This window comes from Zalophus californianus, chromosome 12, assembly GCF_009762305.2.
Source record: "Zalophus californianus isolate mZalCal1 chromosome 12, mZalCal1.pri.v2, whole genome shotgun sequence".
Classification (NCBI taxonomy): Eukaryota; Metazoa; Chordata; class Mammalia; order Carnivora; family Otariidae; genus Zalophus; species Zalophus californianus.
Window position 1 is genome coordinate 103,725,432 of NC_045606.1, and position 19,870 is coordinate 103,745,301.

The following is a 19,870-nucleotide window of genomic DNA, read 5'->3' on the forward strand; positions in this document are numbered from 1 at the left end:
CACTTAGAAGCTCCGTGAATTTGGATGAGTGTTTCACTCTTTGTGTCTCTGTTTTCTTGTCTGCAAAGCAAGGGTAACAGCAATCCGTGCTCCCTAAGGTCATAAAGGAAATTAAATAAGCTAATGCAGGTCTTAGCACAGCTCCTGGCACGGGGGAGCACCGCTGTTAAACCTACTGTCACTTTACCCTGTAATTTCCCCACCCTGGAAACCCAGCAGATGTCAACTCTACTTTCTCATCTAGCACTGCCAGGAGTCAGGAGCATGAATGTGTAGTTAATTCTTCCCTGGCATCAGTTTTGAAAACTATTAAACTCTATCCACTCATAAATTATTGTCTGTGATATCTTTATAGAGGAAGTGCATTTTTTGAGTTCCAGATCAACCTGAAGGGATATGTGTACAGATACGAACATCTCTTCGGCAACCTTCCCTCTACTCTGAGGTTCCCTGGGCTGGACTGCCATCCCTCGCTCCATACTGACACCTGCCACAAAGATAGCTGTTTTCTTTATGAGCACCAAAGTCTTGTGACTCGGTGTAAAAAAAAAAAAAAAAAAAAAAAAATCACGTTTCGTGAGTGCTTATAGAAATTAAATACTTCAAAAATTATATTCCACTTCATCTGTGACTTCTAAGGGAGGATATGACATGGAAATTATGATGAAAATACCTAAAATGTAATCAGCATCTGGAAAAGCCACAGACCTAGGAGGCACCGTGGGGCAGAGCATTGGCTAAACCCAACGGCAGTCATTCTGAGCCATAAGCCAAATGCGCTCAGTATTTAATGTAACTAAAATGAGCATTTTTCCTGCCCAGCTCCATAAAGTATTTAATGATTCTGACTTGGAGAGCATCTAAATGTCCACCTGTAGAGAGACGCGGAGAAAACTACAACTGCTCACCGCTCATTCAGCCCGGACATCGATACAACAAGGTTCCTTCTCTCTAGACCACCCTCATCCATGGAGGGAATGCCTTCAGGTTTCCAGACTCTGGACAGTGGTCCATGGCAAGGGATGAAGGTGTCAGGCACCCGGGGAGACTAAGATGGCCAGTCTAGATGTGACTGGCTGTCAAGGGCCTGTGGGCCCACGGGGCTGGTCCAAGTGCATCTGCGCCCACCGTGGCCTCCTGTGCCCCTCAGATCCCGTGGGACCATCCGCCAGCTTATCTCCCACACACGTCATTCTTATCTGTCCTTGTGGGGCTGCCTCAGCTCCAGACTTAGACCCGGGCATTCTAGAAACTGCCCTGAGGATGTCAACATCCCACAGAAGTCAGCTGGTCTCCCTCGCTTCACTGTCAGGATTTCCATGTCCACGAACGTCCCTCAGCAACAACCTGGTTATTGAAAAACAACAGGAACTGCGAACCTCATTTCAATGACGTTTCACTGTTTATCCCCGAAGATGAAGGAGGTGGGGGTGCCACCGGGGATGCTGGCGACCCTCTGACTAGGAACGGAAGGCTGTGGGATTACAGCTGCCCAGACCCAGACCACCCCTTTGTTAATGCAAGTCGGGGTTACCCGCCGAGGCAGTAGGACCAGGAACGTCCGCCTGTCACTCAGTTATTCTTGCATATGCCTTGCCTCACGAAGAAACGCATCAAATCCTCTGTATGGAGCCCTATGAAGAAAGCACTACCCTAGCCTGTGTCACAGCCGTGGAAACTTTGTCTTAACCACGTTCAGTGACTCCTCTGTGGCCACACTGCCAGTAAGTGGTTCCAAACCCAGCCCCCTGACCCCCCGCCTCTCGTGGCACTTTCTACGTTTCATTTTTTGCACGTGCACATCGGTTGGAATCGCTGCTCGGGTTCTGAGCAGACCATCACCTTGGTGTAGCTGCTCTTGGCCGAAGCCCCTAATGCAGTTGACTCCCTGCAAGGCGTTTCTCGAGCACAGACTTCCAGCCCCAGAGGCCTGAGTTTGAGTCCCCGCTCTGCCCCTCAGCCACCAGACGCCTTGAGTAAGACATAGATCTTTGTCCCTCGTCTGAACACTAAGAGCTCAGATGCCTTCCCGTGAATGCCTGTTGAATGAGTATATGCATGAAAGCACGGGCTTGTGTGGTCGCACCACACGAAACAGCTAGCACTAGTACGTGTTCTCTCACACGAGCGCACGCGAAGGGAAACATCCCATAAAGCTAAACCCCCTGCCGCCTGCCTGCCTACTGCCCGTGGCTGTTGATGTCTCAGACATTCGTGCACCCAGACCAGGCGGTGTCTGCCACGGAAAGAGCAGAAGGTCAGACCCGCACACCTCAAAGCACGGCGTCTCCGGAGCCCACAGCAGAGCCCAGGTGAACCCACGCCGGGCAGCCGCGTTCGGGATTTGTCCCGAGAGATGGGGACTTCCTCGCCCATAACCTCCCTCTTCTGGTCCCCTTGTTCCCTATACAGATGTTTGCTACCCTCCTCATCACCATGGTGACCGGCTGTCCAACACAGGGTCTATATCTGTACCCTGGAGCACACAAGCCAGTAGTTGCAATCTAAACTATGCCGTGGACAGTTCGGCGCTGGGACTGGGGAGTTATCCGAGTCGATCTTGGGGTATTCTTCTGATTTTCTGGCCGGAGTCAAGGTGAGGGAGCAGTACGTGCTGAAGAAGGACCAGTACTCTGCTTCTGGCATCTCTGGATGGAGGCCCGTGGCATCTGGGATAGCAGCCAGGGACCCTGCGAGGGGAACACGGCTTCAGTGTGAGGAAACAAGAGGAATCTGATCCAGAGTCTGCCTTGCAGTCAGCGCTAAGGCAGAGCTCGTGACTAATGCTTGGCAGCGCGGCATTCCCCGCCCCAAACTCAAATCCCGTCAGATGAGGCGGGAAGGCGCCAGGGTAGGCTAGGTCTCTGTGGATGACAGAGCGCAAAAACAAAACAAACCAAACACCACCTCCGTTAACTCAAAACAATACAGAGACTCTCTCACCGTGATCACACATGCCCCCTAGATCAGGGTGTGAGTGGGGTGGGGGCCCTGCTCCCCATGGTCACCACGGTCCCACGCTGCGGGGACTGCCCTCCTCCCAGGCCTGGAAATGACGCCAGTGGGCACTTCTGTTCACAGTTTATTGTCCATAACTTGCCAGCAGGGCCCAGGGAGTGCCACGCCAGCCACTGTGCAGAGTGGGGAGAACCAGACGAGATGAGGAAACAGCACTAAAGATTCCACCTCTGGGCTGCGCTCTTGCAAACAGCAGACCTCAAATCTGGAGACCAGAGCAGAAGAGGAATTAACTGCAGGGATGTTGAGATCTCTTAGAATCAATGAGAAGGTTAGAGGATCAGATTCAAACACCAGCCAGAGAACAACAGTAGCCAAGGGGATCCTGCAGGGCCATTCGAGGTAGTTAGAATGAATGCTGGGAGGCGGGGGACGTGGAAAGAGGGCAAGACAGGACGTGGTGTCGGTGAATTACTAAAACATAGAAAAGCCATGTTCCTCACATCGGACCACTCATATGCCACTAAAGCAGGATATTCCCAGAAATAACTAGGGTCTGTGACTTGTTACCATTGTAAACTCACCATATTGCATACTGAATGGCTGATAGCTGATGGAAATGGTCAGAATCGCCGTCTTGTGTAATCGCTTCCATGGGGAGGTTGACGAATGTCACATGCCACCTTGCAGTCAGCTCTGTTCCTGCTCGCGTCTCAGTGGAGTCCATGAATCAGTGCACATGCTTCCCAATGAGCAGCTCTTGACAGCAAACCTCAGGTTCTCAGAGTCAGAAGCTAAGTCTGTGTTTGAAAAGCCAGCAAAGGCTTTGTTAGTATCTTAGAAAGATGACTGGAGATTTTAATTCAACATGAAGAAATGATCTGCTTGGACTTGTGAAATCAGAAATAAGAGAAGTCTAAGGGGAAAACGTTCTCTCAAAATATGGGAAGAATTCCCACTGGTCTTGAGAAGTTTTGCTGGCAACTAATTACCTGATCCTGAGAGATTTTGATAAATGATATATGATGTCCGGTGGTTATATTTTTTAAGCTTTTTAATTATGCATCAATTGTGAGATTAAGACAAACCCATCTCCATCTTTTTGTTACAGAGGCTTAATGAAATTTGAGTGTTTGTGGCTAAAATCCGTGATGTCCTCAGGAGCTCCCATTCCTTTTAGTGTTTCTGTGTTCTTACATTACTGGGACATTAGACCATTTACCCTAATATTGAGAGTTTTGTTAACACAGTTCTATGAAAACTCAAGTTGCCAGTGCTTGAAGGAAGACCAGTCTCCGTGCCATGTGTACCTGAAACAGTTTCATTTGAGACTCAGACACCCCATCCCAGCCTTTGCGTTTAGTCATCAAATCTGCTTCCTAACCTATTTGGGCCTTAGTTTCTTTTCCCTGTTCTGAAAACACTGCTAGAATGAACTAGATAACTCCAAACTTCCTCCCATCACTAACATTTCCATATTTAAATATCAGTGCTGTAAACACATAAGATGACATGAACTCTGTGTTCAAGCCAGATGACTTCACAATGAAATATTTACCTGCCCTCACATGTACTTAGTGGATGGGCCGGAGCAAAGGTCCCCAGTCATAAGCAGTGGGGACAGAGCCCAGGGGGTGTCTCCATCTCCTTCTGTCTCCCCCTCTGCCATACATAGGACACTGGTGCATGAGGAAAAACTTTTCAGGTGATTCTGTTACCCCTTCTCTCTACCCTCTGGTGAAACTATCTGCTCTAAAGGAATGAGCCTGATTTTCTTTCTTTTACCCCTGTTTCCCTTTCTTTGTATAAAATTTGCCTTATTAGTATAACTTTTCTCTTTGCTAAGAGCTGCCCTTGGGAAGGTGCAAGTGGGTGAAATGGCCGCTCAGCTTCTCCACGTCGGGGCAACCTGAACTTGGACGCACAGAGAAGACTTAGGTCTTGTCACTGATCCTATGACCAGTGAACAGAAGCAGCAGACTGGAGGAGTCAGGTTTCAGGTCAATTCACATTCTTGCTTAGCTCCCCAACCCTGGAAGAGGCTGTCCTGGAAAGGTCAAGCAGAGGGAGGTTGCCGCCATTGTGTTGCATTGTCCTAAAGTGCTTCTTGCATTGGGCAGAGGTCAGACATGCCGGCCTGGTGTCTCAAACGGCACAAGCTTGTGACTCTGAGCCCCAAGCACACCCAGAGCCCGGGGACCCAGAAGTCTTCAGGGAGGCAGAGCGTCTGCTCCCTCTCTGCTCAAGCTAATGAACCAGAGTACATTCCATGCAGGGCCAAGAATTGTCCACTCAATGGAAGGTGGACACCTGAGCCCGGCAACTCCTGGATGCTGGCTCTACCCAAAGAAGATGTGACCTTTCAGCTCCTGATGAAAAAAATCCATCCAGCCTGTTGTTCTTTTTATAGGAATAAGGGCATCTGGCACTTACTTCATCAAAAGAAAACCCCAGCCATGTGTGGACACTAAGCGTGTGAAGTGTTGGGATTTTAAATAGATGTCCCTGGGAAGGCGTCCAGCCAGGCGGCTGCCACGTCACTTCTTGGAGGAAGCAGGCTCTGCCTGGCCCCCAGGACAAGACTTTCAGACTACTGAAGGTTCGGGACCAACTCTTTCTCTGCTCCACACCATCATTTTTTTTAATTCTTTTATGTGTTCAGCTCAGACTGTCTCAATCGCACTCTGGTCCCCCTTTCTCCCCATCACAGGGTTTCCGTTAAAGGTCAGCTCCCCCCCAGCTCCAGGTGGTCGCCCCTCCGATCCTGTGTCTCCAGACAGGTGGGAGGGCTGTGAGGATTTTGCATGTAACAAAGTCCATTCCCTAAGGAAGATATTCCAGGACTCAGTAACGGCCCATGTGCCCCTCACTTACTCAGGAGTTGCACGCCAAGCCTCTGCTCTGGGCCTGGCATTGGTTAGTCACTAGGAGAACACGGTGCCCAGCATAGCGTGGGCCTTTATGGAGTGGAAGGAAAGGAGGAGATGAGGGAGGTACGCGATTCAGACCTCCCCTCCTGGGATGGACACACGGCAGCTGCTTGGGAAGCTCGGACTCTCCTGTGAAACAGTGCTCCCTCACATCACCAGGTGCGAGTTTGTGCACTGACCCTGCACCAGATCCCCCAGGGTCCTCGAGGCAAACAAGGATGCTCGATGATCTGGACCTGCCCGCAAGAAGTTTATATAATGCAAGATGGTATTTAATCAAGTCCTGATTATGTGGCACAAGTCTTCAACACAATTTAGACACTTTGGGCAGAATGATATATTCTGATTTAAGACTACAAAACATGAAAATCAGAAAACCAAGCAGCTGTTGAATGTATTAATTCAAGAGTGCTTTAAACTTTTTCCCAAATGTCCTTCCATCAAGATATTACCAGTGCATGGTCTCCAGTCTCTTTTTCGGTTCCTCTCCTTCACTAGATCCTGCTAGATGTGACCCAGCATAAGCTCGTCCTGCTGGGGAGACTGACAAAGTCGCTAGGGGAGAAGCTGATGATTAGGACGTTTGTGCCTGTCTCCCTACACGGTCCCCTCCCTGAGGAGGGTACACAGAAGACAGGCGGGGCGTGTCCCGGGCTTCCCCATCCAGCTCTGATGGACAAAGCCTTCCCTCCCATGTGCCAGGGCATGGAGGGTGGGCGCCAGCTGAGCTGGACCCTCCAGTAGGGCTCTGTGGCTCCTCCCAGGGGTCAGCCGTTCTGCACTCCTGGCCGGTGGCTTCTCCACCCGCCTTGGCATCTAGGAGGCCCTGGCAAGGGTGTCAGGGATCCCAAGGACTCTGGAACTTAGGGATAGGAAGACAGACCTCAGTGCTTGGCACCTCCTCCCCAAAATACTCAACGCGCCAGAAATTCTCCTTTATCCCGAAGACAAATTCAGGTGTCCGTGGACCCTTCAGGGAACATAATGTACCACACTTTGAAGACCATGTGCATTAAAATAAACTGAAGCCAGACATGAGAGAGAAAGCATCACGGGGGGTTATGGTTGAGATCCGCGGAAGCGGAGGCGGTGGTTTTCCTGACGGCCGCACTCAGGCCAGTGGCTCTCCTAGCTCGGCTCTGCCGTGTCATCTCAGCACGTGCCGGTGCAGGCTCTCTCTGTGGGCCGGGGTTTTACAGAATTACTTTCGTTTCATTATAGCGTTTAACCGAGTCTGGAAAAGTCATCATTAAGGGAAAGTAAAGCTGAAAGGGGAATTGAAAACCACATACAAGAAAGGAAATAACCTTTGCAGTGTAATGGGCCTTCCTTGACCCTGGCTCACACGGTGCAGGAATGGAAAAGGGACGGATGCTTTCCGCCCTGAGACCTCCCAAAGCAGGCTGGTATCCACACAGAGGACATGAGCCAGAGAGGAGGTGGGAGTGCGTGTACGTGTGTGCTTCCGTGTGCACGTGCGTACTTGTGTGTGCGGGTGTGTACGTGTGTGTGAGACAGAAAGGCGGATTCCAAGTAAGCGGCTTAATTAAATACCTACTTTAACAAAAGTGTGAGGACTTTGAGTATACTTGTGCCGAATATCACTGTGTCCTTCTGGTGTTGCTGGGTCCTTAAGGCCCTGCCCTTCCTGTACAGAGTAAGGGACCCCTCCCTATCAGAATGCGGCGTGACCCACACTTGCAGCAGCTCATCTGGCTCATCCACACATGTGGGGCCGAGGGCACCATCCAAGGCCGTGGGCGGCCCACCCACAAAATTTCTTGAAGATTTCCTACTTAGAAGACCCCAGCTGCAGAGAGAAGCATTTGTGTCCTTCCCCCGCTCCAGTATGAACAGAAAGAGAACGGGAGAAGCCACAGATTAGCAGCCGGTGATGTAATGAAAATCTGTTCGACCCATCCCGCCATGGAACAGAACATCAAACTGGGCACTTCATGCCTTCCTCACTGGAGACGTGGGAGGGACACTGCCCTCTGGTGGCGGGCTGGGCATACCGGGCGCGGGGTCCAGGTGCAGGTGCTCTGGGTGTGGATGTGCCAGGCTTGGCAGATTGCTCCGATGATAATGAGATGCTCGCAGTGTGTAATATGCAAATCACACAGCACTGATTAGCCAGGGGGGCTGTGAGCCTTGCAAGGTAAAAGCTCCATTTGCCTCCTGGCTTGACGTTCACCGATTTCTTTTTTAACCCCCCATTTAATTTTGCTCCCGGCACCTTGGATAAAATATTTAGTGGCAGAGAAAAGGCAGCAGATGCGAGCAGGAATAAATAAGATTTTCTGTATTTAGAATGAGGCCATTTATTTTTGAATACAGATCTATCAGGCATGTTATTTATGTCTTTTGCAATTTTCCAGGACCCAGATTCCTCGGGGCGCTTTGGTTTTCTCCAATATACATAGTAGTGGGGGTGTAGGGAGCAGGCCCTTATTAACAGTCAGAACCCATGAGCCACTTTGTTTAGGAATGACCAGAGCCCCGTCTCACTGCATTGCATTTTCATCTGCATCTTGCCTCATTCAAAGATGACCGTCTGCAATACTGATGTTACTCGGGCGGATGGGTTCTCCAGACGCTGACGCCTAAGCTCCCAGCCTGTGAGCAGCCCGGCAGAGGAAACCGGCTGTAGCCTCGCTCTCTGCTGGTCCGCCCAGCAGTGTGGTGGGCCCAGAAGAGAGACTAAGCCGGGCTGTGCCCCTGTCCTGGGATTCTGGGTCAGTGACCCAGTTTCCACTCTGCCAGCCCTCAAAACTAGCTTTCAGCAAGCTGTCAACATCCTCGGGCCTCAACCTCCTCCTCTCTGAAATGGGGTAACAGACGCAGTGGTCCCAGTGGACGGGTCCTAGCCTCTGGTGTGCTGTGAGCGTCCAGTCGAGAGTAGGACAGGCTTTGTACCAGGCTGAGGGCACCTGCCCGGCCCATCCCCCTGGATCCTGGGGAAGCTCAGAGGACTCAGGGCACCTCAGCACCAAACTGGGGTGTCAGCTGGCTGTGGTTACTGTTATCCTCAAGGAGAGAAGAAGAAACCAAGTGGGAGGAGGATGAGCTCGGGGCACCGGTGAGTGAGGGACTGTGCGAGAAACCAGCGAACATTCTACACCTCAGCGTCGTGGGAACATCCAGGAGGACGTGGCTTCGCTGGTCTCTCTTCGGAGGAAGGCACCTCCCCCCTGAGCTCCAACGGCACAACTTAGACAGCTCACCAGGAGGCATCCTGCTTTGTCGGACCAGAATCCTGCCGGAAGCCCGAAGCCCCCAGTCCTTCAACTGGGGCGATAAGGCCGCCCTCCCCACGAAAGGGAGAAAGCGGAGCTCCCGCGTTCGAAGTGAGGACGGGGCCCATGTGACCAGCCTGATCCTGTTGGGGGGCTTGTTAACGAAGCCCCTCCTTGTGAGATCCCCCAAGCTTGTGCTCTTCCGCTGGGAGAACCCCACCACAAGGACTAGAAAATATTTCCCAGGCATCTGGAAATTTCTACCTGCAATTATTTTATTCACACAGTGATTGTAACAGCCAGGATGGTTCCTGCGCCTTGGCTTTGGACCACACTCAGCCACAAAGCATGAGGAGAAAACAGAGCACAGCGATGGTTTGCTAGATTGTAGGCTTCTGTAAGCTGGTTAGATTTTGGCCAAGGGACAATTCACTGGGGCTGCTGCTCTTCACTATAAAAAGAAGCGAAAATTTTCTGCCGACCACTGCACAAAATCGAACAGAAGATTCATACAGCTGATCCTTAAAACAAAACTAAAATGTACTCTTTATCTTGGAAACAAACTCCCTAGGAGGATGAGAAACAAATCATCAGAGCTCTTCTCTGACTCCGGTGTGAGCTCCCGGTGGCCGGAATGGCGTGTCCCGCCCGCTTATCCTGGGGGCTGCGGGAGCTCGCACCTGCCACTGCGTTCGCAGCCGGTAAGTCCATGATCACCGTACAGGGTTACCTCGGAAGGGACGTGCCGCAGGAGGAAGGGGACAGGAAGTCCCGGCCGTGCCCACCGAACACGGAGACACCACGAGCTCCCTCAGAGGCCTGGCCCCTCGGCACCGTCTCCCGGGCCCGCGCTGTGCTGGGAGCAGGAGCCCATCCCACCGTACTCTGCGCCGTCCCGCTCCGTCTGCATTCGCCTCCCAGCGCCGTCTGCCTGGCGGTGTAGATGTCTTGCTCCATGAACTGGACCAGAAATCACAGGCTCTTAGAATGTGGCAAACTCCCAACTGTACAGAAGTGGGAGCTGAGCGTCCCGTGAGGTTGGCGTCCTGGTCAGAGCAAGGGCTTGGAGTCTGGCAGCCTCGACTGTGTCTCCCACCTAGCGGCCGTGTGAGCCCCAGCACGTCGGTCCCCGTGGCCAGCTGCGGCGTCCCCATCGGCGCCACGCGTGATGATCGTGCTAACAGGTGTGGCGCCGTGCGGCACCGGTCCTGTCTTCGGCACTCGGCAGACTGCAGGTATGAGTGCGCGTGTTGTCGCTGTCAGAAAGCGCCGTAGGTTAGTAAAACCTGGAACAATTTCTCTTCTCTGACACCGAGTGAGTGGCCACGGTCCTCGTAGGAGCCAGCCTTCATCTCTGCTTGTTAGTACCGGCCTGCAGAACAGGGATTTGGAGACAGGGCGTCATGATCGGTCGACACTCCAGTCATGTCTGTGTAACGTACGGGAAGATGTATCATGGAAAGCAAAGCACCTCACACACCACGGGTACCATCGAGGCTAAAGTGTAGCAGCTGCCTTGCCGAGTGTCGTGGCACCAGCGTGGGTCCGTTTGTCGTCTAAGTTATGGATTTATTACAGTAATGAGAATGGATGGAGGGAGGGTAGGGGCCCTAAGCGGACAGTGGTGTCTGGTCTGCTTGGGTACTGGGTCTTGGATGAAGAGGAAGAGCGGGCGCTTCCTCAAGGAGGGAGCAGCCCACCTGCTGCTGGGGGGGGTGGAGCCACAGAAAGGGGCAGTGGGGGACCCGGGTCGGCCCGGCGTGGGGAGGCAGGTTAAACAGAACCTGCTCTTCCCGTCTTGACAGTGTTCGCGCCTGTCCCGGCCCACGCCATGCTCCTTGAGATTAAGGGACCGCGGAGCTCACATCCCCAACATTCTCAACACCGCAACGTCACGGGAATGTCTTCATAAAAGCTCTCACTGGAGCCATGACCCTGTGGCACATCGTGCAGTGGGCCGTGCATGAGGGGGAGAGGGGCAGCACTATGACCTTGAGGATTTGCAAGGACCTTTCTGCACTTGGTCTCCCTCCAACTTCTCACAACTTTGCTCTTTCCATTTTGTGGGTGAGGGATGTGAGGGCTTGAAGGCCTTGTTTAGGGCCGTGGGTCGGTGCCTGGTGGGAATGTACCCATTTCTGTGACTTGCTGCGGCGGGGGTGGGGGTGGTGTTAATAAGAGCAGGTTTGCTGTGCATGCATTAATTCCGGATGGCCCATAGTTTTCAAACTTCAGGCCTTGCCCCAGTCGTGCAGCTCCGTGAGGTAGGATGGTGTTGCAGAGGACAGATGCTTTAATGAAAAGGGGTGATACGGTGTAGGAGAGAAATGGTAAGAACGGGAATATTTCTGGGCTTGGGTGTGTGTGCACGTAATGGTGGGTGATGGTCCAACACAGTGGTGGCTGTCGTCACAGACCATTACAGAGGATGACACCACCCGCGTGTAGGATGGCAAAGGGAAGCCCGTCGGTAGGGGAACAGCCTTTGGGGAGGGGCTCCGTGGGGTTCCGTGTTCCCGCCACAGGGCGTTTCTCCAAGGGTGGGTGGTGGAGCCACAGCCCACAGAGGCGTGGACACAGGGTCAGGTTTCTTTCAGCCGGGACCCCCTCTTGGGCCCAGCCAGCTCCCAGAGCTGCCTGCTCCTGAGCCCCTCGCTTCTCTGTGACAGCCAGACCCAACAGCGCTGTGGTTCTGATGAGCAGGACATGCAGAAGGCAGGAGAGGGTGGGAAGGCAAATGCGCCGCTCTCGGGGTGAGGCTGGCTGTGGGGGGCAGGACCTTACACAGGGCAGGGCTGCCGAGTGGCAGGGGTGTGTTTCTGGCACCTTCTGATCCTTCCTCGAGCTCTGAAGTGCACTGGTATACACCGGCACGCAAAGGTGCGCCCAGGTGGGGGCCCCACTGAATCAGCGACTTCCGGGAAGCCGGCAGGTGTTTCTCACTTGCGGTTACCTCTCCCGGGTCGAATCGATGGAGTCATGCCCCTCAGGCATTCGGCAGCCAGCACCGCAGTGGCTTTAAAGGAAGGGGTGGGATGGACTCCGAGCATGGTCCCTGCCTCTCGTTCGTTCTGTCCCCCTGGAAAGGGCTGTCCGGCTGAGGCCTGTGGTCAGGTGCCCATCTGGACCGGTGACCTCACGTCCTTGGCCGACTGCACAGCGCAGAGCTGCGGTGACCGTCCAGCCAGTTCAGGGACACGGGTGGGCTGTGAGGACGGCTCGGCCCCGGGCTCCGGGGTGTGCCTGGTCCTCCACCCTCCACTTCTCCTCCTCCATCTGCACCCTAGAAACAGCACGGCAGCGCCCCTTCTCTGTCAGATTCCTCCTGAGCTCTTTCCCCGTGGTCAGGATGTGTCTGCCTGAGTCGGAAGGCAGACTCCTGTTCTTTGAACAGCAGAACCAAGAGTAACTAATAACTTGATGTTGTTGGGTATGGAAACTGTTCTGAGTGCTGTTTATAATTTACAGTTAAGTAGCCTTCCTCTTTTAGAAAAGCAGAAGCTTGAGACCTAATTCCCTGTCTCATACATGTTGTTTCTGATATCCATTATTTTTAAAATATGTTTCCACTGATATTAAGAAATAATTATGCAGAATATCTGAAACTGATTAAGGGGACTGTGCTCCATTAGGATTTTCTTTGAAAATATGTTTAATAATGAGCTTTTCTGCAGTGTATTGTCAGAGGAAATATTATTCTCATGACACAACTTTAAAGCGAAAGCCAATGTATAATAGGAATGTTACATTTCATTTTAAGGCTGTAATTCTGCTTTGCGGTGAAAAACTCTAACTTTCCGAAGAGGACAAAATAAAGTCAGTACTTTGAAAAGAAACCTTTATAAATACAAACTGTGGTAAATCTCGGTTGGTGGCTAAGTCGCTAGCCAATTAAAATTCCAATTTCAGAATCTCAATCAGTTTTAACTTTCTTGTGAATATTAACAGGATGATCAGCTTTGGCAAAACACCAGGAAGAAAGCTGTAACTGTCCAAGGAAATTAAAAATCATTACAGGGCTGGTAATATATTTTACCTGAGACACTAAACCAATCACTGTATAGATTATTAAATTAATATCAAACTCAGTTAGCATATTATGGCAGCACACTCTCTTTTTTTGAAATTGAACGGATTTCAGGAGCTGAATTTAAAACAGTGTCTGGCCAGTGCCAGGGCGCAAGCGGCAGGCTGTCTCAGCGCTATTCTGTAAGAGCATCGGATCGGTGATGTGAGACCGGCTGGACACGCCTCTGGCCACGCTGATCTTCGTGTCATTTTTGGTGGATGCACGGGGTCTGGGACCCCAGGGGCCCGGGGGCGTGGTGGCCGGCGGTAAGACAGTGCAGCGGGCGCGGAAGGACACCGCAGGCAGACGTGGGCGCCTTCAGCATTCTCCACGGATCCACTCTCTCACCTACTAGCTCTGTGGTTGGAGCAAATGATTTAAACTTTTCCCCTTGAATGTCCTCAAGGGAGAAAGGCTAGTAATGGTAGGTACCCGAGGTGTCTGTCTCGAGGATTAGGGGAGCACCTGCTGAAACAGGCCCGTGCGCATTTGCCTGTGCGGTTTGGCAGGAAGGAGAGAAGAATCGTTGTGGCCCAGACCTGCAGTCAGGGGTCACGGCCACATGTTTCCTGCGCCAGGGACAGCCAGTTGTGGCAGCCTTCATCGGCTTGCCTTCTACCTTGAATCAGCCCTGCCTTCCCAAAGTTGATCCTCACCACCTTGTTTTTATTGTAACAGTTGGGAGGACTTGGGGGGAGATGAGTTTGCTGGGATTGTTTTGTTACAGAAGAAACTTCGTTTGTGCAGATGCTTTACAAAGTGTGCACTGAAAATCCCGACGACCTTCTTGGCCCTGACTTTCCAGCGTGTCCCCCGCAGTTTGTCCTAGCGAGGCCGGGATAACCCGCTGGGACCCCGTAGGGAAGTGTGGCCATTTGCTCTTTGGCCCTCGAATCACCAAGACCCACAAGGGTGACCCGTGATGAGTTCCCCCGACCTCGAGGCTGTTCCGTGACCAGATGCCCGGGCTCGCCAGGCACCAGGCCAGATAGCTGGGCAGCGTCTCCCGCTTGATCACTTGGTCGGTCTGGTTCTAGGCCAATCTCCTGCTCGCATTTCTTCTGCTCCCTCGGTGGGCCCTGCTATCTGTCCCCTGATGATAGACGGTAGCTGGCACTACAGGGCACAGACGCCGGGTATTTACTACTGTAAACTCTTACAACAGCCCGACGAGGTAGATACTGTTACCATCCCCATTTACAGACAAACTCAGGTCACACAGCTGGCGAGGGGCGGGCCCAGAATTTGGATCTCCTGAGCCCAGCTCCAGAGTTCACCCTCCTGAGCACTGCGCACCCAACCTCTCTAGGGCGGGACGCTGTTGCCCAAAGCCCTGTCTCCTCTTCAGTCCCTCTCCAGGAAGCCTTCGAGGATGGTCCTCGTCTACCGTCTCCGTCCACTTTGCGACACTTGGATTTGGCCCAGCTGCTACTCGCGAATGATTAGGGAGAACAAAGGAGAATGAGGTCGGCCCCGGTCAGCATTGTCCTTCCCTTTGACCTCTCGTCCCTCTGGGGGACGGAGACAGCCTCTCTCCTGCGCACTGGGTGTGCGGGGGTGGGCAGAGTATCTGCAAGAGCCCCTGCCTACCGCCCCCTGCTCCAAACCTGCAAGCTCCCCCTTCTCTCTGCAACACCTCCCTTTGCTTCTTAGGGTCTTGCATGATGGTTAAATGTACACAGTCATTTTGGAATAAGAGCACCTTCTTACAGCGGCCGCCACCACAGAGGATGTGGGAGGGCATATTGTTCAAGTGCTGTTCTTCCAGATCCGCCGTAAGATTCTTGCCTCTTTTGTTGGTCAGAGCCTTCTGGCAGAAGCCAGTTGTCTTTTCTGTCCTCCAGAGCATGCGTAGAGTCGCGGGGATGGGAAATCCTGGACACACAAAATAGGAATGTTGACACCAAACAAGGGCTCATGATTCCACTCGGTAACACCAGGATGTTTAGGGCTGCGGAGTTCGCCAGAGGCCACATGTCATGTGAAGTTAGCCTCCACTCTGCTGGGAGTTTGGTGTGCAGATCAGGAGTGGCCGAGCAGGAGGCGGCTGAGTGGCGCCTGAGTGTGCGTCCTGAGCACGCCCCAGAGGCGGCTGAGTGGCGCCTGAGTGTGCGTCCTGAGCACGCCCCAGAGGCGGCTGAGTGGCGCCTGAGTGTGCGTCCTGAGCACGCCCCAGAGGCGGCTGAGTGGCCCCTGAGTGTGCGTCCTGAGCACGCCCCAGAGGCGGCTGAGTGGCGCCTGAGTGTGCGTCCTGAGCACGCCCCAGAGGCGGCTGAGTGGCGCCTGAGTGTGCGTCCTGAGCACGCCCCAGAGGCGGCTGAGTGGCCCCTGAGTGTGCGTCCTGAGCACGCCCCAGAGGCGGCTGAGTGGCGCCTGAGTGTGCGTCCTGAGCACGCCCCATGCTCCTCTCGGACCCCCACTCCTGCAGGCAGTGCCCATGTGGCCAGGCTCACTTTCAGGCTGTTCTAAACTCACACGGTTTTCTAGTAAATGCAGCCTTGGCAAAGCCCTGCTTATAGTTAGTGGTTACTTTTTCAAGACTCGGGAAACAGCATGGCGTTCAGTCTGGTGACCTGCCTCCTAGAATCGGCTCAAAGGAAGCTTAGTGAACATCCAAGTCAGGGCCCCAAGCAGTCAGGGTGGGGAAACGGGCGGTGGCACTATGTCAGCAAGCCCACGAATCCATGGTCACACTTGGTTATACGTGGAACCCAATACATTGTACGTCACAGGACATTTAAATATTTGTCCAGTATGTCAGATGCTCTGGTGATGAATGGAATACAGTTTATTTTTTAAAATATATTGAGCATTTCAAACTGAATTAAAATGTGGTACCTGCCTTCTATTTCTGTAAGAAGGGACGCTCACATTCAGAAAGGGGAACTGATCCTCTCTCTTTACAGTCGAGGGAAAGGGTCCTGGAGGGCAGCTCAGAGGCAGAGTCCAGCTCCCTGCTGGCAGCGCAGGCCCCTAGAAGTAGCAGGTGGAAACCAGGCCTTCTCCTGGGCGACACTATTTTTCTGTGGATTTTTCTCCCAAAGCCCCTTTTTTCTCGACTGGGACAGTGCCGATTTTGTGGGGCCTGAGCCGTGAGCTCCTGCAGCCCCGGGTAAGCCACGCAGGCCTCAGCCAGGTCTCCCAGGCTCAGCGCTCTTCTCTGCAGAAAGCACACACTCCAGCTCAGTGCTTACCTAACTTTGCATACGTTTGATTATCACTTGATTATCTCCCTGATGAGGACCCTCTTGTGTTTTAAATGCCTCCTTCACATCAGCACGGTAATGTGGCGAAAGGGAGGGGACGAGGAGACAGATTTGGTGAGGCTTTCTCTGCTAAGGAAATGAGGCATGCAGCTCAAGAGCATGGAGACTTCTTTACAGGAGCAGCCTGTCCCTCTGGACCAGCACGAGGCGCCGACCCCAGGGCCAGGCCACAGGACCCGCACAGAGACCAGAGACTCAAAGTCTCTGCTGCCTTCCCCCACCCCGAGCCTTATGAAACCCAGCTCCTAGTGGGGTCTGCAGCCTTCCTCGCGCTTGTCTGAGGCCCACTCGAGGACTCCTTCCCTCAGAAATAAACTTGAATTCAGACAGACAGCATCGTCTGGCTCAAGGGATTGTTGAATGAGTGGCGGTCCCAGTGGGGCCAGCGACTGGGGCTGAGTGCCTGTCCTGGCTGAGGTCGTGCGGGCAGAGCTTGGTGGCAAACACACCGTGTCCAGAGAGGGGGGCCAGACTGGCGCTTTGTACTGCCGGTGACTAAGTCTAAGAACGATTTTCCTAAACGTGAAGCTGTAGGAGGATTGAGTTGTGTGTAAAGTACTTACAACAGCGTCTGGCACACAAATTTCACTTTATGGATATTTGTTAAACACAAGAGGATGTTCTTACGTCTGACCGGGGTGCATGGTCCCACGACGGCAAGTACCCAGCGTGTAGCGGAGACAAGCCAACCCCATCGGCCTGTTGGAGGCTGGAAGCCTCAGAGCTGGAGGGAGGGAGTGGGGTTGGGGAGTGGGGCCCAGCCCAGCACACAGAGTGTCAGACCTGCGCACACGTGTGCACGCCGGGGAAGCAGGGGCACTGGCAGCCCCACCCGCTGTTCGGGCGAGGTAAACGGTACAGCACCCCTGCTGGGCAGGTCTCACTCAGAAATGCCGCCCACTGAGTTTCAGGGAAGAATTTGGCTGCCTTGGAGCCCCTAACTCAGGAGTGCACATCCTCCCGACGTGGGGCTGGCTGTCCGGCGACCGGCGTAGGCAGAGCCAGTCATAACCTTCCTGCGGCCGCCGAAACAAAATGCCACATCCTGGGTGGCTTTAAACCACAGAAATGTTTTATTTCGGTTCCATAGGCTGGAAGTCTGAAATCAAGGTGTCACGGGGCCGTTCTCCCTCCGAGACTCTGCGTAGAATCCTGCCTTGTCTCTCCCAGGTCCTGCTGGCTGGCAGCCCTTGGCGTCCCTTGGCTTGTAGACGACCCCTCAGCCTCTGCCTTTGCCTTCCCAAGACATCGTCCCCATCTGTCTCTGTGGCTCTTTTCCTCTCCTTACAAGGACAGGGGTCAGATGGGATTGGGGCCCACCCTCCTCCAGGATGACCTCATCTAAATGACATCCGCAATGACCTTGTTTCCAAGTAAGGTCACATTCCCAGTTACCAGCGGTTAGGACGCAGCATATCCCTTTGTATCATACGTGAGGGGCCCACAGTTCAACCACCACACACCTTTAAGGGGAACCTGTGGTTCTCCTGTTCGATAAGGTATACCCCTACAAATAATTTGGAAGCATATGTCACGTATACTGATAAAGCCAATGCCTACGGTTCCAAAATACAACACTTATTTGATCAGATACAGTGTATTGGTCAAATTGGTCATTCTTTTCTTTTAAAGATTTATTTATTTGAGAGACAGAGAGAGGGAGCAGGGGGGGAGGGCAGAGGGAGAGGAAGAGAGCTGAGCACCGAGCCCAGCGGGTGTAGGGGGAATGGGGGCGCTCGATCCCAGGACCCCGAGATCATGACCTGAGCTGAAACCAAGAGTCGGACACTTAACCGACTGCACCACCCAGGTGCCTGAAATTGGTCATTCTTAACCAAAATGTACACCAAAGCCACTCCTGGAGCTTTTGCAGAAAAGACACCTGTGCCCTCCCCACCCCCGACCCCAACCCCAGCAAATACAGATTGTTCTGCCTGGAGTGGAGCACAGCATCTGTACTGAGAAGTGTGCACCACTCCCATGTGCTTTCCTGAGAACAGCCTAGTGACGCCAGGCTCCCACCATGGAACCGTGTGGGGTCCCCTCTCATGCTGCACCTGCCAAACACTCGGGAATACGTGAGAATTTCTCTTCTTTGCCCGATTGGCCTTTATCACCTTGAGGCCAAAGAGATTGTGTCCTTCCGGATAAGCCCTCAACATTGTTTGTCATAAGTAAATAACATTCACTTAGTGGAGCTGGCTTCTTTAAGATACGGTGACAAGAAGTGAGGAACGTTGGCCCATATCCTCCTATGAGCTTCAGCGCATGGAAAGAGCCTTCCACCCCTTGACAGGAGGGGCAGTCGTGACTAGTTAATGGCTCCAAATGTATTTTTCTTGTTTGATTCTAAAATGGTCCCTGGACAGGACAGGCAAGGTGGAAGCAAGGTCCAGCGTCCAGTTTTGCAAGTTACTCGTACTCGCTCAGAAGGGCAAGCTTCTTGTCCTGTTGCAAGGCAAGGGCTCATGCAGTTAATTTAGCTGGTGAGATCGTTTTTTTTCCCTCTGCAGAACTCTTTCCCAAAGCTGCATTCGGTTCATGGCATTTAAGCCAACTGCCTCACTAAGCTGGAGATCCTGAAGAAAATGTTTGCAGAATAGGGACATTCATAATTAACACAAAAATGCCAACATTTCATCTGCCCGGTCCTTCTGCCTTCAGTTCCTTATACTTCATTATCTCTTTAATGAGCAACTAACACACAGAAAAATAAAAATGCCAAGGAGCAGTGTGTTAAAGGGCATTTGGGGAAAGTAGGCTGCAAGCCCCCCGCCCCCAGGCATGTGTGGCCCAGCCCGCGTTGTCCATCGTCCCGCCAACGGCTGGAATCGAAGGGAACTAACATTTGCAACACACATGCCAGATATTTGTCATCCCTGTACTACGTAGTCTCTGAGTTACCTTCTGCCCAGCACATGCTACAGTGTGAAGTGACCCTTTTTTGCATCCAAAGTCTCTGCACGGCGCCTTGAACTTAGTGAAAGGCACTGGCATTTGTTGATGGAATGGACAGAAACAGATGACTCTCTGCCCAGAATCAGGCCAGGCCTTCACCGCATATTCATTCTCTCTCCTGAGGGCGAGTCTGGAAGCAGGATGCACAGAAGGGGTGTGGGGGGGGCAGTGAGAAGCTGGTTCCGCCCCGCCCCCCGCCCCGGACACTGAGCATTGGGGGCCTGACGTAGGTGTGGTGCCATCCCTCTCGTTTCAGGGGATTGCTCTGGGCCCAAAGAGAAGAACAGAAGCATCTCTGCAGGGGTCGTGCTGGTGTTTGTTTTTATGAAAACCTTCTTCATTTATAAAGCCTTTGCGCAGCCAGCCATTTCCCTACGGGGAGAATCCAGAGCTGGCCATGAGTTCACGTGTTGTGAAAACCGCTGATTTCGGGCAGACTATGCCTCCTTCCCT

At 52.8% G+C, this 19,870-nt stretch overlaps 1 protein-coding gene and 1 long non-coding RNA gene across 6 annotated transcripts in view; one reads left to right on the forward strand and one right to left on the reverse strand.

Annotated features, from left to right (window-relative positions):
- The window catches only part of DPP6 (dipeptidyl peptidase like 6), a 956,302-nt gene that overhangs the window by 832,267 nt on the left and 104,165 nt on the right, over positions 1–19,870 (forward strand). The window lies entirely within an intron of this gene.
- Positions 3,085–4,370, reverse strand: LOC113911921. The gene is made up of 3 exons (XR_003516632.1): positions 4,269–4,370; positions 3,543–3,758; positions 3,085–3,223 (listed from the first exon to the last, which is right to left on the reverse strand). It is a non-coding gene; the product is annotated as an uncharacterized LOC113911921 (long non-coding RNA).